This window comes from Hylobates moloch, unplaced genomic scaffold (genome assembly GCF_009828535.3).
Source record: "Hylobates moloch isolate HMO894 unplaced genomic scaffold, HMol_V3 SCAFFOLD_14, whole genome shotgun sequence".
Taxonomy (NCBI): domain Eukaryota; kingdom Metazoa; phylum Chordata; class Mammalia; order Primates; family Hylobatidae; genus Hylobates; species Hylobates moloch.
In genome coordinates, this window is record NW_026652289.1 from 37,147,966 (window position 1) to 37,171,779 (window position 23,814).

Here is a 23,814-nt window from a genome sequence, read left to right on the forward strand (position 1 = left end):
CTTAATATTTTTTCTAAAAATTGCTATACTTCTCTTTTATTTTGAAAGGACAGTTTTTAGTGGATGTAAAATTCTAAGTTGGGAGTTACTTCTTTTTAACATTTCAAAAATAAATTCCATTGTCCTTGGCCTCCTATGTTTCTATTGAGAAGTTAGATGTATATCTTATTGTTGTTTCTTAAAAGGAAATCTGTCATTTCTTTCTTATATATTTAGTTTTTTAAAAGATTTTTCTGTGTATCTGTTGATTTCACCAATGAATAGATTTTTATATTTTACCCAAATTTCTAGTTGTCTTCAGCAAAAAGTTTGGAGCAAATTAACTAGTGCACTATAACCAGAAGTCTAGACACGAATATTTATCCAACACTAATATCTACTGATTATGAGATAACTCTAATGCCTTTAGTATTTCCCTTTCAAAAGAAAGAACTTTCTTTACTACTTAGAAATTTACACTTACTTAAACCTTCTGATTCGGACAGCCTTTAATTAATTACTTTGATAATTTTATATTTCTTTACTCAAACATGAATCATGTTCAGTTTTGGGGCTGTTAGATAAAAGAGTCTTGTGTCACCCTAAGCATCTGAACTGGCCTTTCGGAAAGTCAGTACCTTTTTTAAAAAAAGTATCAATAATATTGTTCCCATTTTTGGAAATGGGTGTATTTGGGGCTACTTCTTTTCTGAAATTCATATGGAAAATATGGACTTGGGAATTAATTGCAGGAAAATGTTTATGCCCAAGAGAGAAAAGATTTGTTGTAAATAATTCTCTCTTACAAATGGTTTTCAAATATTCTAAAGAACGACATTTAATGTTCTTCCTGATTTGGCTCCCGCTCTCAGTTTTAGAGAGTGGAAAAACTGGTGGTGAGCACATCTCAGAACAACCTATTTAACCCCAAAACAAATTTGCAGTATTGTGTAGTGGATATATATTTTGTACTGAAATACTGTATACTTAATAAATGTATGCTGCAACTTTTAAAATTCTTTAACATCTGTATTTTGGGAATTGTTTGGTTATAAGGAAGAAAGACCATTTAAACCAATATATACAAAGTAAAAGAGATCATTTTTTAGATCTCATAACATCTAGGGTTAGATGTAAAACCATATTTCATTTCCATGGAACTGGGGATTGGAAAGCCAGAAGCCAAGACAAACGTACTGTTTCTGTGAGCCTCAGAAGTTTCACCATTGTTTCCTTCCCAACTGCTTCATTTTTCTCATCCTTTTTTTGTAGTTTCCCAGCTTAGACAAGCAAATGGGTAATCAGTACCACCATGCATCTGTTTTACTGTTTTACATACATCACTTCCCAATCCATTAACAGAAACTTACCAGCAGCTCTGTGTCCTATTTCCATACTTCTAAGAGGAAAATTTTATTGGTCTAGATTCAGCCAGTTGGTTATCTGCACCCCAGTGAGCTATGGCCAGAATGCAAAGACGATAGTCTACATATGGCCCTGGATCTTGGCATGGAGAGGAGCTCTGAGAGTATAAGGTGTGAGACCTAAAGTTGCACCTCATTTTCTGTTTCAAAATTGCTAATTCTAAAAGAAGTAAAAAAAAAAAAAAAAAAAAAAGGAAAAGAAAAAAGAAATAGCATTTGTGAAGGAATCAACTTTATCTTGAATTTGTTCTGAAGATTATGGTTGCATCCTTTAATTCCAAGATTCTTCTTTCCCTTTGTCCTCTTGAGGCAGTCATTCATTCATATTTGACTCACTTTCACTTCTTGAAATAATTCATATCTTCCTGAACCCTCTGATCCAAGCTGCCAACATCCTCTTCTTGTCAGTTTATCTCATCTACGCCATATTCATTTCAGGGCCATTTCAACTGTTTCTATTCTGTGTTTATGGATTCTCTTAGGGAAAGGGCTTTTGGCGTCTCCACCCTTCCCTTAACTCCCTCCTCTGGGTAGTTCCTTCATGTGCCAAGGATAGCCAAAAATGGGTTCTCTCGTGTAATGAATAAGCTACCTTGGGAGAAGGATTAAGAGATTAGAGAAGGCACAGCCACTTGATCATCCTGGTGACTCCATTTGAAACAAGGAGTTGTCCTTAATTATTCTTCAGTTATCAGGCTAAAGAAAATTCTAAGGCATCTAAAAAGTATAGTGGGACCACCTAAGGCACTAATTTGGCAGGATTGGGTGGTTTCAGCAGGGATTTTAAAGTTTTAGTGGAGGTGATTGTTGGGGGATATGGTCATTCTGTCGAGATGTCACTGGGCTTCCCTGAGGTCCACTGTGAGGGAAAAAAGGAACATACCAATTTATCAGTTTGAGATACGGCTTCCCCATACGCTTCTCCCAGGATTATTCCCTACTGGTAAATTTGCTAAAACAGCAGCATGATGAGTTAACACTTACTAAATCTTGGCAGTTTTCTCACAATGTCCAATGTTGACTACCTTCCTGTTTATTTCACAGAGGCAGAATTATGGTTTTAAGTGGAACTTATTCGCTAAATTATGAATAAGCGTTCTTAAGCGGGTATTTGCAACTCAAGCTTTACCACGTATACATGAAATCTGCATATAAGGATATTCAGAGCATCTGTTTTGTATATATTAAAGCAATCTATGCCTTTATTTTGGCTTATAAATCAATTCATAAATTAATTTGCATTTAGGCAGCAAATGAATAACAAGAAATATTAAATTTAGTTATAATATGCATACATTAAATTAGGAAATCTTATTGGGATCCTGTTTACTTAATTTTTATTATTGTTTGTCATTCTTGATAAGATTTTATATGGTATTTGCTATTGGTTTCCGCTTTTTTTGGTATTGTTTTCTGTCATTGCCCTAATTCCCCAAAATATTTTTTAATATCTTCTGTAATTGATTTCTGAGTCAATGTCTTATTTCCACATCTATGATTCAGAGACTGTCATGATTTGAGCGGTGATTTTAAAACATCCTAGCTTTGATATTTGTTACTAGATTCTGTATTCGGTATCCAATATTGTCTATTTAGTTTATCTTAATGCTGAATTTATGGGTCATTTGAAAGAATTTGTAAAGCGTGACATACATTTTTCCATGTTGACTAACCCTGTAATTTCAGAGCTGACTACAATATCTTATCTTACTTTGACTTTTATTAAATTAGACCTACCTCTGGACTTTTAAATAGTATCATTCTTCCCATTTTCAAAGTTCAAAACCTTAGATTTGGGAAGCTTCTGGCCCAGCCGAATGTCATAATACTCAACGAAACAGTGTTTTTGTTTTTGTTGAATAAAATGACTGTGAGGCCTCTCAGCCCACTTGAAATCTCTTGAGAATTTGACAGTATCAACTGCCATAATTCTCTTGAAACTCTTTTATTCTTGAAACTACCTTTTGTCTAGGTTTCCTTGATGTTTCAGTTTTGATACAGTATGCAACATCCTAAATTCTGCAATATTTTGAAATCTTCTTTACTCAGGCCTTCCTTCCTTAACAGCCTTCTCTATTTAATGTGCCATGAGTATTGCCTTATATTCATCATGTCTGTTGCCATTTTTTTTTCACTTTACTCATCTGGCCATTTGCAATATTATTAAATATCTTGTCTTCTTGGCTTTCATATATCTCCAATTCCACCTAAATTTCCCTAATCGAGAAGATGACTGCCCTTTCCTAGTTTCATGCTTTCAAATCCTACAAAAATGCCATTTGTTTCCTCATGGTCTGCAAAATAAATTCCAAAACTTTTTGTTTGAAAATCAAACTACCTATGTCACCTAATATTTTCCAAACTTTCCACACCCAGCCATTCATAAATAATATTCATGTGCTTTCAAAATTTTCTGTTGTGTGCAGGCGCTCTATTCCTGGACTTCAAAGCTTTACTCTGTTAAAAAATCATATCTATGTAATTAATGTGGTGAAATGGAATTTTTTATGTTATGTGTATTTTTCCACAGTCAAACAAAACTCTTCATTCTTAGAGGCTCAGATCAAATACAATCTCACAGAAGCCTTTCTAGTCCCCTCTACTTAGAATTAACCACCTTTCATTTCATCTGGCGTTCCCTAGCAATTAGCACCATAAACAATGATTTACTAATAGAAAATAAAAAAATTAGACATTTTATTGTTTAAAACAATAGCAGACCCTGAATATGGAACTGCCTATATGAAATAAAAGCCAGAATGTGATCCTTATAAGTAATATTTAATTTTACAAACATGGACATTGCAGTATAGAAGTAAGAAAATTTTAGTAACTCTAGCCAAACTCTTGTAAGGTAGATTGCCTTAAAGTTGCATGGACAGAGACATATACTACAATGACCAAGACCTGGAATGCTTGTTTGACACTTTTAGGAAGATATGGCTTTTACTTGTGTGCCATTGATTAAAGATTTTTTTCTTCTTTTTAAAGATTAACCACTTTCTAGCCACCATAATTGACAGAAGAGGCTTTTTTTCTTTATCAGCTATAATCTGTCTCCTCTCTAGTGCAGGAAACAGAAAATTGTTTGAGTATCTTTTCTCCCTGCTTAATCATTAATAATACTCAATGAGAACAGTCACTTGTAATGTCACAATTAGGTGGCTTTTTCTAAAAAATGAAATTAAAAATTTCTTATTTTAAAAATTGCTACATTGCAATTACACATATATATGGAATACAGTTTGATGTTTCGATACATATCTATGTTATGTAATAATCCCCTCGGGGTATGCTTTAGTTTGGAAAGGGTTTGTTTGTTCCTACTAAGTATCATGTTAAAATTTGATCCCCAATGTTGGAGGTAGGGCCTGGTGGAAGGTGTTTGAGTCATGGGGACAGATTCCTCATGAATGGCTTGGTGCCATTCTTAAAGGAGTGAGTTCTCACTCTTGTTCCCTTGAGAACTAGTTGCTGAAAAGAGCCTGGCACCTTCTCTCTCTCTCTCTCTTTCTCTCTCTCTCTCTCTTTCTCTCTCTCTCTTTCTCTCTCTCTCTCTCTCTCTCTCCATTTGGCAGCCTCTTCTTCACCTTCTGCCATGAGTGGAAGCTTCCTGAGCCCTCATCAAAAGCAGATATTGGTGCCATGCTTCTTGTGTGGAACCATGAGCCAAATAAACCTCTTTGTAAATTACCCAGCCTCAGCTATTCCTTTATAGAAACAAAAATGGACTAAGACAAGGTAATTAGTGAATCCATCACCCCATGCATTTACCATTCCCTTGCAGTGAGAATATTCAAAAGCCTCTTATAACCTATTTTCTATTATGCTATATTTTATTGCCAACCATAGTCACCCTACTGTGAAATAGAATACCAGAATTATACCAGAATTTATTCCTTCTACCTGAATATAGCTTTCTTCTGTTGACCAGCCTCTCCCCATCCTCTATTCCCCACCCCCTCCCCAGTCTCTTGTAACTACTGTTTCATTCTCTGTTTCTATGATAGTAATAAAATGTAGAATTGTTGATAAATGCAGGTGGCATTTAATATAAATCCTTTATAGATTTCAAAGTGACATCTTTGTAAAAGAGCTATGTTCATTCCACAGACTCTACTGTGTGAAGATGGTACCTTTGCCTTGTTCTTAAGGGCAAGTTATTTTATTTGGCTCAAATATTCAAAGCTATAACAAGATCTAAGCCCTTTTAAAAGATGACTTACTTATATTAGACATTATTGGACCACCAGAATGTGATAAATGTGAAGACTCTGATCAGCATACTATTAGTGGTGTGATGGTTAATTTTATTTGTCAACTTGACTGGGACATGGGGTACCTGGATAATTGGTTAAACATTATTTTAGGATGTATCTATGAGGGTGTTTGAATGAGTAGACTGAATAAAGCAGACTGGCCTCTCCTATGTGGGTGAGCCTCATCCAATCCTCTGAAGGCCTGAATAGGATAAAATGCTAAGTGAGAAAAAATTCTTTCTCTCTGTCTTTAGTTGGAACATCAGTCATCAGTCCTCCCAACTTTGGCCTCAGACTTGGACTGGAACTTGTACCACCAGCTCTCCTGAGTTCACAGCCTATTGGTTGCCACTCTTGAACTTCTTAGCTTCCATAATTATGTGAATCCATTCCTTTTTTTTTTTTTTTTTTTTTTTTGAGACCGAGTGTCTCCCAGGCTGGAGTGCAGTGGTGCGATCTCCGCTCACTGCAAGCTCCGCCTCCCGGGTTCCCGCCATTCTCCTGCCTCAGCCTCCCGAGTAGCTGGGACTACAGGCGCCTGCCACCGCCCTGGCTAGTTTTTTTTTGTATTTTTTGGTAGAGACGGGGTTTCACCGTGTTAGCCAGGATGGTGTTGATCTCCTGACCTCGTGATCCATCCGCCTTTGCCTCCCAAAGTGCTGGGATTACAGGCGTGAGCCACTGCGCCTGGCCGAATCCATTTCTTATAGTAAATCTCTGGAGAACCCAGACTAATACAGTTGAAAAGGTTAATATATATATTATATATATATATATAATATATATATATATTATATATCCAGTGTTATTAATAGCTCTCTAAAATGTGTAGGAAAAGAGTACACATTTCACGTTGATATCCAAATCAATCTCTCTATAAATACATACAAATTTTGCTTTCATTTTGCAAGAAAAAAATATTGCTATGGAAGGAATTAGACATAGAAGCTTACAGTTTCCAGACAGAAGAGCATGATCTCATTTACTGATTAAATAACGCCCTTTAACATGTCTACATCTATGTATATTTACATGAATTCCTGTTTAAGCTACAGATAAGCCATAGGCATATGAGTGCAGTTATGTTTGTAAATTAAACTGAGAAGAGCAAACATATCATTAGCTCTTCAACTATGTGATTATATGGTTTTAACATGACTCATGGTGAAACATGACAGCTTGTATGAACACCAGATAGTCACAGACAGTAATGTGTAAAAGACACTTTTCTGTAATTGGTCCCAGGGCAAAGGGCTGATCGCTTGTATAAAATCTTCCAGATATGAATTTGGTCTGGCTTCTAATTAGTGAAACAAAAAAGAGCTGAACTTTGGAAATTGTGATGAGTCCGTGATCTTTTTTCCTTTAAGGAAATAATCACTTTGCCCTTGAACTGCAAAAGGCCTTGAAATCAACTGATTCTCCTCTTAAGCGCCTTAACAAGCATGGGGATTAGAGACAAGCAGTGCAGAATGGTTCATATTAGATATAAATGATAATGGACAATAGAAATTCACCTGTGAATAAAGTACAGGCACCCTGGGCAAGTTCCTTTCACTGAGTTTATATTTTTTCAAGATATTGTGATTCTCCTGTTGCAAAGCTATGCATAATGCAGTTACATGGTAAGACCACTGGAGAGAATGAACTTGAATGCAGAGATCTACTTAAAAGCAGTTCTTTATAAAATGCTGCAAGTGGTAATAGTGGTAAATAAATTAAGTCAAGTATACAATGAAAATAAAATGATTAAAATGACTGCCTATATATTTCTTAATTTAACAGAATAATTTAGCCTAACTCCATCACTTCATTTTTATAAAGAAATAAAATTGTGAATGAAAAAAAAAACCCATAACCATAGTCTTCCAATTTTAATTCCAGAATCTTGTGCATGTCTTCATATTTATTCTTAAATATATCAGAAAGTAAACAAATGCTACATCAAAGTGATCTGTTTGTACTTGATCCTTTTTGGCCACAGTCCTGCTGATCTGTGTGTACAAATTTTTTGCCTACTGTTGATCCTATTTTCTCCCCTTAAATGAAGAGTTTCACTTACTGCCGTTCACCTTGAAGGGAGGCACATTCTGCACACAGTCTGAAGAGGCAGCATGAATTACCTCTCCCTCTGCCACCTACACCCAAGAAGAGAATAAAGTGTAATGGACCAAGGAGGAGGGTGGGGAGAGGGAAGGATGGGGAAATGAAATACAGCAGGTTTGGGAAAAGGATATAGCTTTTGTGATTAATATTAAAGTTCTGAGCTCACAGACATGAAATTTTATTCTCTCTTCCTAAGATTTGGATGGACCATACTAATCGTGTCTTGGAGTAAGAGTCTCAGGCTAAACGATACGAAATATCAGGAATGAAAATGTCCTTACATTTTTTGCTTTTCAAAAACCTTTGAAGTTCAACTGAATGTTGGAAGATACCCTGCAGGTTTCAGAACTTGCCAATATCATATATGTATTCCTTTGACCTTGTCAGCCCCCCTGTTCTGTTTACCCCATCTCATACACATATTCTCTTCCATATTTGTTTGGCTTTAATTAATATTTATATGGGTTGATATGCTTATCACTTCAAAGTAAATCTGAAGCCTAGTTGATTATTAAGTCTTTAGCTCTGTGGAAGCTTCTAGTTACAGAAGTTCATTTGCAGTTATGTATACAGCCAGCATATATCTAACATGTCTTACAATCCAAGCACTGTGCTCAGGGCTGAGGGTGCAAAAATAAGTAAGGCACAGTCATTTGTCTCAAGAGTCTCACTGATTAAGGTTACAGACCTGGTGCCCAGCAGATATAAAGCCTGGCATGGTAGATGAGAAGTGGAGGCTCAGGGGAAGTTGATGGAGGGCATTTGTACTTATGATGACAGTGGAAAGGACTGAGGCAAACTCGATGGTGGTTGCCTTGTTTAAAGAGGCAGTCAAAACCCAGATTCAGCCCTTCCTTGCTATATAGAAATGTTAATTAATTGTGCCAGTTAGGAAAGCTTGCAAATCTATATTTTATGAGAGGTTGTAAAATAATTTAATGTAGGTTAAATTTTTTTATTTTATTTTAGATAGAGTCCCACTCTGTCCCCCAAGCTGGAGTGCCATGATGTGATCTAGGCTTACTGCAACCTCTGCTTCCTGGGTTCAAGCGATTCTCCTGCCTCAGCCTCCCAAGTAGCTGGGATTACAGCTGTGCACCACCACACCTGGTTAATGTTTTGTATTTTTAGTAGAGACGGAGATTCGCCATGTTGGCCAGGCTGGTTTTGAACTCCTGACCTCAAGTGATTCGCCTGCCTCAGCTCCCAAAGTGTTGGGATTACAGACGTGAGCCACCACGCCCGGCCTAGGTTCAATTTTTAAAGTGTGTTTTCACAAAACATGTTTTGTCCCCTTTGTTATGTAATCTGTTCATCAGTTCAATTTAATCTTATCATATGATTGCTGGCTATAATTAGGGGCCTTTTCAAATCAATGTACAATATAGTTATGCCTCAACAATAATGACTTTTCTAAATATGATGTTTTATGTTTGAGTAGGGAGGTAGCATGGTTTGGATGTTTGTCCCTTCCAAACCTCATGTTGAAATGGAATTCCCAGTGTTACAGACAGGACATGGCAGGAGGTGTTTAGGTCATTGGGATGGATCCCTTATGAATGGCTTTGCATCATTCCCTTGGTGATGAGTAAGTTCTTGCTCTGAGTTCACCTGAGATCTGGTTGTTTATTTTATTTTTTTAATACCCCAAGGGGGTGCACCATTCCTGGAGGTACTGCAATACCAGGTGGATGCATGGAGTGGATGGAGCAAGTTTCTATTCCATCTCTCTGCTCCAAAAATCCATTTAATATATTGTCCTTGGATAGAAGATGTATCATATATTAAACTGATAAGAACAGATACTACACTTGATCTTAGCCAAAAGGCCAAGAATCGATAGATCTCATTGTTTAAAAGTTTGTGACACCTCCCCCGCCTTGCTACTTTTCTTGCTATGTGACTGACTGTCTGCTCCCACTTAGCCTCCGTCATGAGTAAAAGCTCCCTGAGTCCTCTACAGAAGCTGAGCAGATGCCAGCACCATGCTTGTACAGCCTGCAGAACGATGAGCCAATTACCTCTTTCCTTTATAAATTACCCAGCCTCAGGTATTCCTTTATAATAGCTCAAATGGACTAACACAGGAAATTCCCAGTTGATTGGTCAGTATAGGCTATGGTAAGACACGGTAACTATTGACTCCATAAAATCAATGGCTATGGCAACAAAACATGTATTTCTTACTTCTGTTACATAGTCATTATTTTTAGGCTGCAATTGTTACTCCAAGTTGTCTTCTCCTTGGGCCCAAGGATGATAGATCTATCTCTAGAACATTGGTGTCAATCACGGGCAAGAGAAAAGCAGCACAATCTCTTAAAGCATTGGCTTGGAATTGAAACCTGGCACTGGAACACATTGGCCAAAGAAAGACATTTGGCCATGGAGTGGGGAAATACAATCCACACCCATTGAGATGAGAGGGAGCAGTCATTCATGAACAGTAATGTTACTGAAAAACTATTTTCCATTAGCTTAGTGTCATTTGGCGGTAGCTACTACTTTAGTTTTCTGAAGGTAAAACCCTCAAGGCCCTCACTATTGACTTCTTTTGGTTTAGGAAACAACCAGGTATGGCCATTTGGTGAAAATAAAAGCAAACATCCACTCATTTTTCTAGAAGAAAATCGTGAGAGCCTCTAAAATTTAAATGCAGTTCTTATTAAGATGAAGATGCTAGAAGTACTATTTAGTAACGTGAATTGGAGAAATCTTTAACCCTTGTCAAAGGTGGAAGCAGAGTCCAAAAGAACAATGTAATATTTTTACATGGAGTTATTTAAAAACTCAATAGCCTAGATTAGGGATCAACAAACTAAGTAAGCCCTTGGTTGGACCAAATTCAGCCTGCAGCCTGTTTTTGTTAATACAGTTTATTGGGACACAGCCATGCCCTTTTGGTTACAGATTATCTGTAGCTTATTTCCCACTATGACGGCATAGTGAGTTGTTGCCACAGAGACTGTAAAGACCACAGGGCCTGAAATGTTTAATCTCTATCTGGTCTCTACAAAAAAGTTTGTTGATTCCCACTTAGGTTAAATGTTATTATGATTATCTGAGCTACTAATTTATTCTTTAACAAAATATATTATTATATGTATCATTATATGTCTAATTCTGTGCAAGATGCTGGGTGTACTAATGAACAAAATAGAGTCTTACCCTTATGCAAGTTATAGCCTAGTGGGAAAGATAGATATTAAATAAATTATCCATTACATAAAACTAAATTTTACACTAAATGATGTGAGACAAAGAATGAGGACTCACAAATACATATTAAAAAAGGAGCTAATTTAGATGGGAAGGTCAACCACATCTTCCCTAAGGATATGATTATAGAGCTGAGATCGAAAATCTGAGTCAACCAAGTGATGAGAGGAGCATGTGCAAAGGTCCCGGAGAAAGACGGAAGCATGCTACATATAAAGAAATGGAAAACTTTTGATAGTACTAGTGAGATAGTATGGACTACAATACCAGTGAAGATGAAGAAAAATAAGTGACTTTTAAGCAAGGTAGAATGTAGGAGGTAGAATCAACAGAACTTGGTAACAGATAAAAGACAGACATTAGTGAAAAAAGGGAATTAAGAAGGACAATCAAGTTCCTGACCCACCCAGATAGATGAATGGCTGATTAAATAGAATCACGAAGAGAGCCAAGTTTGGAAAATGACTTTGTAAAGAGCTGAAGGACATTCAAGGACATGGCGGACATCCTGGTGAAGATGAGTTTTGGGGCTAAACCTCAAAGGGATGTTTGAGCCGAAGTATGACTTAAGCAATCAGCATACAAGATGTTATGTACAAAGAAAAGAGATAAGGGTCTTGGGGCTGAGTTTTGAGGTCCCTCAACATGTCACAGCTGAGTTGAAGAGGATGAGAGGGCTGAGAACACACCAAAAGAGCACTGTTTCCCCAGTGGAACAAATCAGTGGGAGAGAGTGCTTGAAGGAGGAAGTAGCTCACAGTCGTGCTATTAGAGTATTAAACAAGAGACCCATGACAATTATTGGAGTCAACCTCTCCAGATCCATTGCTCTGAGAAACTAGTGGGAGAATGGCAACAAGGGGTCACAAGTGGATTTTTGGCAACCATGAGTCAGTTGCAGCACAGAGTGGGTTCTTTTGGAAGACGAACTATGCTTCTTGCCAATGCCAAAGTCATCAGTATCTTTTTTAAAAAAAATTGAGTAAATATTCCTGGAATGAGTCTTTGAGGATATCTAGAGAAGAATTGGTTTCCTGAGACTTATGGGAAGAAGCTCAGAATTGTAACAATGTATTGAATGGACGTTATTATTTTATTTTGTTCTCCAAACATATTATACCTCCCAATGACCTCTTCACATACGAAAAATGAAGAAACAAAAATGTACAGCAAAGTTTTCTAAATGCACAAGCACCAAAGGTCCAGTGGAGTGTGCACAGAAAAGTGAGATAATGTTTAAACTAAATTAATTCATATAATCAAGGAAGTCAAAACCAAAGATGATCAGAAAGATATTCTCCCTACAAAATTCATAGGGACCTTGTGGAAGACGGTGAACATTGGCCCTGTGCCAATTGGCTTATTTTTGTTTCCTGTTAAGCTCTTTCATGACACATTCTTCCCAATTTTCTCCACTTGACCTTCTTTCATTGCTCAAATGCACCATGCCTCAGCCTGTCTCAGTGCCCTAGCACAGAATGCCCTTTCTGCATCCTGACCTCTGGAACCTATGAATATGTTACCATACATGCTAAAAGGAACTTTGCAGATGTGATTCAGTTAGGGATTTTGAGAGGAGGAGATTATCCTGGATTCTCCAGGCGGGCCCAATGTAATCACAAGGATTCTTATGAGAAAGAGGCAGGAGGCTCAGAATGAGAGTCAGAAGATGTAAGGATGGAAGCAGAGGTCAGAAAGAAGAGCAGATGCTACACTGCTGGCTTTGAAGATGGAGGAACGAGCCATGAACCAAGGAACCCACCTAGCCTCAGACACTGGAAAAGGCAAGGGAATGAATTGTCCTTAGAGTCTTAAGAAACGAGTCCTGTCCATACCTTGATTTTAGCCCAATTTGACTCATTTCCAACTCTGATCTCCAGGGATATAAGACATATGCATTGTTTTAAGTCGCTAAGTTTGTAGCAATTTATTATGGCAGCAACTATTAATAAATAGTTATTAATAACTAATAATATCTAAAGAACAATTAATAATTAATAAGACCTAAAGAACCTATCTGTTTCTATGCAATTTCTTCCAGAAATTCTTTTCAGGACATTCCATATTAGACCAGATACCCCTCCCATCTTAAATAGTCCCCACGACTTTTCCTTTGGAGCTCATGGAACCGTTTGACACCGTATTTGTGGGATCATTTGACTGCTGTTTGCTCCCACATTTCCTGTTAAGCAGGCAAGGCCATGGCTCCTCCAAGGCAAAGAATAAATGAAGGGATAAATGAATGAGTGAGTATTGTAGAGGTATCGGTGGTGATTATTTTTGGTACTAAAAAACGTTAGAGTTAAGAAAGGAAGTAGGGCTGGGCGCGGTGGCTCACGCTTGTAATCCCAGCACTTTGGGAGGCCGAGGCGGGCGGATCACGAGGTCAGGAGATCGAGACCACGGTGAAACCCCGTCTACTAAAAATACAAAAAATTAGCCGGGCGTGGTGGCGAGCGCCTGTAGTCCCAGCTACTCGGAGAGGCTGAGGCAGGAGAATGGCGTGAACCCGGGAGGCGGAGCTTGCAGTGAGCCGAGATCACGCCACTGTACTCCAGCCTGGGCGACAGAGCGAGACTCTGTCTCAAAAAAAAAAAGAAAGGAAGTAGAAGGAAGAGGTTTGTATTTTATGTTATCCAGTTTCATTTTCATTCTAATCCTTTGCTCAAGCAGTGTTTCTCCTTTAGTTCGCCTGGGAGAGAACTAAAAAGCATGACAATATCGAAGTCCTCTCACCCTTGTCAGAGGGTGTGCAGGCTCAAAAGTAGTGGGCTTAGAGTGCTTGCCTTTATCCATATATGTATTGAGCTGGATTGCTAGGGGCGACATGCAGTGCAGAAATAACGAAACTTTAAATGTCATTCTTCAGACTCAAAGTATTAAAATTCATCTTGTTCTGCAAAATACAACAAACTCAATTATTTTGTTGAATGCTGAAATAGATGAACACGTCACCTTATTATCTATCTAGCGTTTACCAGAGATCTCAGTTGCAAGCATCAAACCAAAGCGAGTGGGTTTAAATAGGGAACACATTTTTTTTTTTTTTTTTTGAGCCGCCAGAGAAATGGGAAGAATGGAGAGGCAGAAATAGAAAATAGAGGCAAATAGAAGGTGGGCAGCAGTCAGGACCAGGCTTGTAAGCACATCACTCTTGCCCTGATGAGCACAGATACTGCAGCACGTTGCCCACCATCACCAAACTCTCCTGGCTCTGCCTCCTGTCACCTCCACACCATTTCTGGCACCTCAGCTCCGTCTACATCTAGGTAATTAGATGTTGCTACTGCTGCATCTGCTGCTGCCAAAATGAGTGGTCCTCTGCTCCACCTGTGAGCATCATTAGCCCCCGATTCATGTCCTGGGATACTACTGGCTGGCCCTAGGGCACATGCTTGTGCCCCTACAACAGGGGAAGCTGGGAAAATGAGCAGCTGGTCTCTCTTGCTTCTATAGAAAAAAAGGGGATGCTGTCTGCTAGCAAGGTTTCATTTTGGAAGAAAGGCCATCCAAGAATAATTTAAATTTTTTTTAAAAAAATAAAAAGCTAACATTCACACAAGCAGCATCCTTCTTTACATAGTCTGAAGAAGGTAAATTTAGAAACTTAGAGTTTAAGTGATCCTGTCATAAAATATATCTCCCTTGGTGTGAATTCTTTTTCTGTGACCTTGGGCAATTTACTTAACCTTTATCCACAGGTAAAGTGCTGAGCCCGGGCCTGGCTCTCAAGACATATTACCTATTATTTTATAATCTAAGCTGTGTCCCTCCTTTTTGTCAAAGTCAGCATGATGTAGGAATATCTCGTGTTTTTGGAGAGTCTGTTGGCCTTGCAGAGAATTGGGTACTGTTAGTATAACCAAACAGGGTTCCTATTTTCAATTCCACCTGGATATTTTTTTTTTTTTTTTTTTTGTAAGCAGCACATGAAAGAAATGTATCGAGTTTCCCAATCAATGTAAGTTTATTATTGCTTACCCAAGTGTTTAATAAACCCATCCTCATCCTGGGCATAGCTTTAAATACTTCATTGACTGTAACAAAGCTACTCTTTTCTTTCTGGTCAAAGTGGCCATATAAACTATAATTAAGTACTAATTACGGGCTCTACTGGTCAGAGAGGAAAAAGCAGGGTCCATTGTGCAAACTCCAGAACGAGCCCTTGGAGGAGACTTTTGCTTTTGGAAAATATTAAATAAACAAAATAAAACATGGAATAAAAGAAGTGAAAAGTTAAGTTTTCTTTCTCTTCCTCCTTCCCCGCCCAATTTCTATGATGTGCCATTGACCTCATACGTTACTTTTTTGTTTTGTAAAAAGAATGATAAAGAAATAATAATAACACTTTTTTAAAGGATGACCCATAACTTACACAGTGTGTAAAATTATGAGTATCTGTAATGATAGGATAGAATGATGTTTTGAGTTCTTGCTACTTGAGAAAACGCAACATTAAATTAGTCCAATGCATGAAACGTGAGTTTTAACATCGCTCTTCGGTTGGCAGATATCATTACAAAATATGACATGCATTTTTATTAGAAGTTTTCACTGGAGAGAAGTATCTGATTTGAGAAGCAGAAATGTGCAGCTTCTTTTGAGCACGCACACACACTCATGCACGGACACATATAACACAGGGCCACCTGCGGGGCCTTGCAGGCAGCTTGCAAACATCTCTGTGATCTCACCCTGCTACTTGTCAGGGAGCCTCTTGGCTGTGGCCATGTGCATACTTTACAGGAGCTTAGCATCGAAAGGACATATTTAACAGTTTATAACTGTCTCTGTGACAGCAAGTTCTAATTTAAACCTCCTGTGTAATACTTGTTAGGAAGTTTTAATATCAAAAGGCCAGCCAAGGTCTTCCATGAAAAATTTCTAGACAGTGAAAGAAACTAATCCTTTTTAGTGATGTTTGGCTTCTCCTCTGCAGTAGGTGATCTTGATTTCATATTTTATATCCATGGTTTGTTAATAAAATATGCTCCTTTGAAGATCAACCAGAAAAAGAGGGGGAAAATAGCAATACTCTGTAATAAATATTTAGAGTGAAATTCACCACGAAGGCCAAATCTACCACTAAACTTTTAGAATGCTTTAAGAAAGTTATGCTTTGCTTTCTTGAGGGACCTCTGTGGATCGTATTCTTCGATTGGATGAATGAGCAGTGGGTGGCATTGGAACACTTTGTAGCTATGCATCCCTTATAAAAATATTAGCACAATTTCTATGCTCCTCGTTCTTCTCCCTAAGTAGCATGAGTACATGGAGACTACTGTCTCTGCCTCACACTTTTACCTGTAAGTAATTCAGAGCTGGTTAAAATTACCTTGGGGTGTGGTCACAGGTAAGGACAAGTAGCTGCACAGGATGCTCAAATCCTACTTTGGCAAAAAGCCACTTGTCTAGTTGTCTCGGAGCAGTACTGGCTTGTATACCGCAAGGACTAAGACGTGTGATAGTCTCCTTCTGTAGTTGCCTTCTGGGAAAATTTTGTCTCTCTACACAAAAGAGGTAAACATAAAGCGATGCACACTGAAACACAAGCATATGTATATGTGTGAACCCCTGTGAATATATGTGAATATAACTGGGGCTCTGGATTGGCGTGCACAAACAATATTCCAGTGACTTTGTTGTTGTTGTCATCAAGTACTATTATTAATACTTGCCTACCTGCACTGGTGAAAATATAATGATTAAATGACCTACAAGATATTCTGAAAACTGTTTTTCAGAATGTTTATTTCTACAGTCATCTCAAGTTACTTGATATTTGGTTGAATACTAATCTTTTCTAAAATGAATTATGTGGACAAAAATATAGGACTATTAATAGGATCGTATCTATAGAGTATTTTAGATTATGGGATGGAAAGCAACCACTTCCAAAGAAGATGATGTATTAATTGTTCCTTTTCTCACTTACATGACATGCTATTTTTGATAGTAATACATGATTCTCTGATTTCTCGATTTACCTATTTTTGTCTCAGTGCATTGTATGCATATTTTATAAGCTGTCTCAAATACCCTTTGGAAATAATTGTATCTATGTGGGGGAAGGATTGCTGGGAGGAGGGGCAGTAAATAAATAATATCTGATTTGTACAGGGCATTTAAATTTTTTAGACAATGCATTTAACATCATGTTAGTTCAATGGATGTCATGCATTGATATGATTATCATTTTCTTTCTCAATATAATGAAAAATGGGAATAATCTTTAATACTAATGAGTTTGTGTTTAAAAGCATTATTGATTTCTTTAGCTAAGACATTACATTTCTTTATAATTCATGCTTTACTAAGATTTATTAACAAATATAACAGAAAATAGGTTTTCCAGACACCTATTATTAGGTGGCTGTCAGTCCAGAAACACACAGCCTTCTGAAATTTGTGTTAGAAGAACCCATGATGATGTTTTTGACCTAGTGATGGGTAATATGCATTAAAGAAATTACACAAAGAATCTCTTGGCTATTTTCTTCACCAGTGACAATTTCATAAATGACAGTGATTTATTGTGTTAAAAATTCATTATGAGGTCCCATGGCTGTGTGTTTGCACAGTGGTTCACTAAACACCAGCTGCAGGGTTGGGCAGAACCTTCTCTTCTCTTTGCATATGCTTTTCTACCTTCTCTACTTCCTCACCTTCTCTGACTATACAACCCCTTGTGTATGACTCCTCCCTGTCTAACTAAAGGGTTGCAGAATGAGAGATGTGTTTGTTCACACAGAGACATCACTAATAATGGGATTCCCTTACATTGTGGCACCTGAGGGCAATCAGTCCCTTCATCTCATCTCAGCTGGGCAACATACAGATGGAATAGTTTCTAACTCAAGATAATTGTCTTCAGTGTTGGTAATTGCAGGTCATGGAGTATAAAGATGAAACTGCCAGCGAGGTGGCTCACTCCTGTAATACCAGCACTTTGGGAGACCAAGGCAGGTGGATCATGAGGTCAGGAGTTTGACACCAGCCTGGCCAACATAGTGAAACCCGTCTCTACTAAAAATACAAAAATTAGCTGGGTGTGGTGGCATGTGCCTGTAGTCCCAGCTACTCAAGAGGCTGAGGCAAGAGAATTGTTTGAACCCGGGAGGCGGAGGTTGCAGTGAGCTGAGACAGTGCCATTGCCTCCAGCCTGGGTGACAGAGTGAGACTCTGTCTAAAAAACCAACCAACAAAACAAACAAACAAACAAAAAGCAAGCATCTTTACCCAGTATCTCAAGGTCTCCACAGCCTGGAGTTATCATATATTTCCAACTTTATCTTCTACCATTGCCAACGTAATACTTTTTCTGTCCCACTCTGTTCACTAAGTATCTTTTGTTGCTCAACATGTAGGCTAATGTTGATACTCAAGTGCCCTTTCCTCACCCACTGCCCTGAGGTTTGCAGGGGCTCGAAGGCGTCTCTGACAACTCCATTGTGGTCGTTGTCTTTCCACTGAATTTCCCTGGAACCCACTCCGTGCATCATTTGACATTAGCAATTGCTTTTGTTGGCTAACAGTGATCTGCCCTGCTACTTTTCCATGTTACCCTCCACCAATCCTTTTGAGCTGAGAGCCCTCCAAGGGAAGACGTGAGATCCCACACCCTCTGTAATGACCAAAGCACCTTGCTTATTGTAAAGGCTATCCTTAAGTAATTGAATAATTGAAGAGTCATTAGATGAGGAGCAAGGAGGAATTAACACTTTTGAGCACTTATTATTTTCCAGGCACATCGCCAAGCATTTCACATTTGCCCTTTATTACCTTCTCAGAATAGTCCTGGGGGTGGGTCATCTTCCTCCCAATTTATGTATGTGAACACCAAGACTCTAAGTTTGGTGCCTTGCCTAGAGTCAGCCCACTGGTGAGGAGCGGGCTGCACAATCCATGCTCACCATTGAGTCACACTGCATTGACTAAACAATGCTTACAGCAGAAATGTGTACATCATTGTTCACTAACAGTCAATTCTACACGGAGTGGCCAGAGTAATTTTGGTAAAATATAAAGGAGATAACAGCAATCTCAGGTTCTAAACCTGGCAATGGCTTTACGTTGCACTTGGGATAAAATCCACATTGTTCAGCCCAGTCTACATTGCCTGGCTCTCTCTGGTTCCTGATTATCTCTTGATATGGTTTGAATTTGTGTCCTCACCCAAATCTCATGTCAAATTTGAGGAGGGGTCTGGAGGGAGGTGATTGGATCATGGGGTTGGATTTCCCCTTGCCGTTCTTGTCATAGTGAGTGAGTTCTCATGAGATCTGATGGTTTAAGAGTGTGTGGCACTTCCCCCTTCACTCTCTCTCTCTCCTGCTGCCATGTGAAGAAGGTGTTCGCTTCCCCTTTACCATCAGCCATGATTGTAAATTTCCTGAGGCCTGCTTCCTGTTAGGTCTGTGAAACTGTGAGTCAATTAAGCCACTTTTCTTCATAAATTACCCAGTCTCAGGTAGTTCTTTATAGCAGTGTGAGAACGGACTGATACATCTCTATCACCCATATCCTACCCGACTGATCTCTCTTCCTCATGTGTTGGCTCTCTCAAGCCCCAACCACAGTATTCTTTGTATTAGTCTTCTTCTATCTCAGGTTGGTTTGTCCTCTCTTTCTGAAATATTATTCCTCCAGTTCATTGCCTGGATTTCTCCTTTACCTCATTAAGATCTCAGGTACATCACCTCTTCCAAGACGACTTCCTTGACCATTCCTATCTATAGTAGACCTTTCCCCTCTTTTACTGTCTATCCCTGTATCTTGCCTTGTTTTTCTTCTCAGAATTTCATCACAACCAGACACCACTTCATGCAGGTATTTGATAGTTTGTATGGTTCTATCACTGTCCTGTGAACTCTGAAGTTCATGGGCTTCTCACATCTTATTTATTTGTGTATCCCCAGCACCTAGAACAGTGTCTGGCACTTTGTAGGTCCTCAATAACTCATTAAATAAATATCCAATAACCTACCATTCCATTAGGGCCATCTGAGCGATTGGGAGCTGGCTTCAGTCTTGATGATTAATTGGATTGCTCATTTTCATATACAATAAAGGGTGTCATGTGGGTTTCATAGAACCATATCATTTGAACATCTAAGCAGGACATATGGTCCAAGGAAGTGTAGTTTTATTTAATGGGAGAGAAGTTTTGAGATAGATTGTCTATGAGAAAGCTGAAGGTCTGAAGTGGCTGTTTCATTGCTCAGCATTTTTGCAAGGGGAATAGATGTCACAGTGTCATTCTCCCTGATTCAATTATATCAGGATATAAGGTAAGAAGCCACATTTTAAAAAGGAAACTAACCTGTAATAAGCGATGAACAGACACTGCTCCATGTACCTTACATATATTTCCTCATTTAGTTTTCATAAGATAGATATTCTTCTCCCTCACCAACAGATAAGTCAAGTGCCTTGTGGTTGAAGCACTTGGCCACAGTAATACCTGCTCCGATTGGTAGAGCCAACATTTGTACGTAAGACTGTCTAGTCCTGAAGCCAGAGCACAAAAATTGGGAACTCATCCAAACCCACACGTCTCTTTATCAGATATCCCCGCTCCATTCACCTTCCCCAAAGGCACACCCCAATTCCAGCACCTCCCCTTCCCCTCCAATACACAAAAGTACACACACACAACAAAGCAACCTCAAATCTACGGAGGACAGCCAAGGATTTGAGGCTGAGGTTTCCTGTGCCAAACACTCTCCCACTAAGCTGGGAATGTAGCACCTTCTTTTGACTTCAGTAAAGCTTCGAGACAAATCTTAAACCTCATACACTCCTTTTAATCTTATTGTTACCGTCTTGTGCAGTGGCAAAGTAAAGAAAGGACATGCTTTTAAAATGGGGACACTAAGAAGATATAAGTAGGATACACAAAACACACACTTAGAGCAATTCTCAATGGGGTTAATGCATGATCTCTCCTGACCACACTTCCTCCTTCCTGTCTCCCTCTTCCTGTGCAGTAATAAGTAAATAAATGAACCAACAAGCAACACTCTCCTATGTTTTCTTTTGAGAGAATAATATAACCTAAAAGTTTAATTGTTTCATTTTGCCCCCGCTGAGGAAAGCAAGTGCACCTACTTGTGAGTCACACAGAGAGGCGATTCCTTTATATATATGATTTCATTTATCTTTACCACGGGCCCTTAAAGGCAGGCATTAATGACAAAGAGAATTCAGCTGACAGGGAGTTCACTTAAGATGAAACAGCCAGTAAATAACTCAACTGGGATTCAAATTCAAATACGATGATTTCAACATCCACATTTTTCCACTTTCTTCTAATATGCAATAAATAAGCACATGTAGGTTGGGGCATAGAAAATTTTTTTAAATTTGTTTAATTTTAATAAAACTCAGGCTACAGTTAAAAAGAAAAGGAGGCAGAGAGTGGTAAAGATGGCTGCCTTGGGCACACATGGTGTCACCAGGATGCGTTTTGAGATGACATCTCAACAGCTTGTTGGAAGGCAGATATTTCTGTATTTTACCTGCAGCCTGACCCACTCATGCAGGCCGGCAATAGTTGACACAATCAAGCAATAAACTGCCTGACAGGAAGTAGCTTCTGTGCACTTCTATGCTCTCTGACTGGGAGAGGGGACTTCCTGGTGAGTAAAGCTAACAGCAGATGAATTAGTGCTTTTTACCAGCAGGAGTTGTGGACCCCTTCGTTTCTGAGGTGAAATCACCAAATACCAACTCAATCATGTCAGTGCTGTGACACCTCTTTGTCACACGTTGACATGGGGTTTCTGAGGGGAAAGCTGGAAAAAAGCGGATATGAAATAAATGTTTATCAAAGCACATAGGGGAATAAAAGACTCAATTCTTTCTTTTCTCAAAATTACCTGAGGTGACAGACCACCAGGGAGCTGAAAAGTGCAGAAAGTTGGGAACTTGGTTAATTCTATCGCGTGGCTGACTGAAACCTACACGCCGCCCTCCAAAGAACCACGCAGCCATCAACAGTCTAGTTTTCCTTCCAAGTGGCTGACATGGAAAATCAGACACAATGTGCTTCCCTGAATGCCCCAGATTCAGACAGACAACTTGAAAACATAACTTACAGATTCATTTCTGTCTCAATTTTAAATGAGGGCTATTTGAGACATTAAAAAAAAATTTTCCCTTCCCATTTTTTTTTACGAGATGAATGAGCTCAGTCGTGAGCTTAATTCTTATTTCTGGTGTAGAGATTCTAGTACAACTGTCTTGTAGAGTTAACTTCAGAGTCGAGTCTTTTCCTTCCCCAACTTCACGCAGTATGCTTCACTGTGCTACTGATTTAAAACATAATTTGATGCCATCATTTGCCATAACTGTTGAATCTGAGTGATTTCTTGGATTGAAGTCTGCACCCTTCTTAATACCAAATGTGTAGATGCTAAAATGACAACTCTCAGGTCAGATATTAAAATGTACAACTTCTCCTACTCTCGTAATGCTTGGTTGATAAGCAGTTATTGTGCTGAAAGCCAGTCATTGGAGTTGAAAGATAAATATTATTTCATATCTTATTGAATAAAATATATTATATCACAGGTGATGGAGACAGATTGACTCAATAAATTCTAATAGTGTATGCTGAGAAATAGTGGCAATAAAAATGCTGATGACTTGACACAGGGAGAATATTGAATGTCATTAGCATGCTATTTCCTCTGTTCTGATCTCCCTGTCATGTTCTTCACACTGTTATCATCTCTATCAGTGGATTTTTCTTTGGTTTATTGGCATGAGAAAAATGGCATATTTTAGTGTTTTAAATTATCCAGTACTTTACTGATTGTAGAAATGATGCAGTAGTGTAAAATATGGGAAATTAATATAGGATTTTACATTTAGCAAGAGCATCAGCCTTACTTGAAAGGGCTGGAAAAATGTGAGATACCACTGAGCTCTACAGTCTGTTCTCATCACAAAATTTTCTCCAAATTCTCATTTTTTTTCTCATTTTTATTAACTGGCTCAGTTTAGAATAAATGGAGAATTTTTAAAAGAGCTTAGCTTAAAGAATTTATGAAAGAGCTTAAAAAGTTAGTTTTAAGAAGTTATTTTAACAGAGGTTAGTGACATAGATCTTATTTCATGAGATGCAAGAAGATATAGGTAATGGAACTTTTAAGGTTTGTCTTAATTTCTATTGTTTTGTATATTACTTGGGATAGATAATAAACACATATAATCCTGACAGAATTTAATACTTCAGTCAAAATGCCTAAGTTAATCTATAAAATGAGTATTATGTTCAGAGAGTGGTAACCAGCAGTTGACAGTGAGTCCCATGTATGGTGATGCCTCACAGAGTACTAACCAAGATCATCAGTTCCGATTATTCCTACTCTTCTCTCCAGAAATCTGTGGAAATGCCCTCAGGTGACATAGCTTCTTGAATTAACCACAAATACCCAAACTGAAAATACTGCAAACTGAAGTTTTTTTTCCCTATAAAAACCTATTCCTAATTTTCTTCCTGTCATCCTTATCTCAGTGAGTGACACCACATTTAATTTGTGACCCAAACCAGACTTTCACGTCATCTTTGTCCTCTCCTTCACCCCTACCCTCCACAAGCAAGCAATTACCAAAGGTAAAGGTATTCCTTCCACATTTTGTTTAGAATCTATCCAGTTCTCCAAATCCTGTTACCATCCTAGTTCAGGTTGTTACCATCTCTTTTTTAGATTGTTGCAATAAACTTTTAATTCTTCTTCCATCTTCCAGGCCACCCCACCTCCCACCCTAATCTCTCATCCATTCACCACATTGTGGCAAATCTGATAATACCTCATTCT

General features: G+C 38.4%; 1 non-coding gene across 1 annotated transcript; it reads right to left on the bottom strand.

Moving 5' to 3' along the window:
- Window positions 1–9,418: 9,418 nt before the first annotated feature.
- LOC116482776 (U2 spliceosomal RNA) lies at window positions 9,419–9,609 on the bottom strand. Its single transcript, XR_004252042.1, has one exon. It is a non-coding gene; the product is annotated as a U2 spliceosomal RNA (small nuclear RNA).
- Between the last annotated feature and the right edge of the window lie 14,205 nt (window positions 9,610–23,814).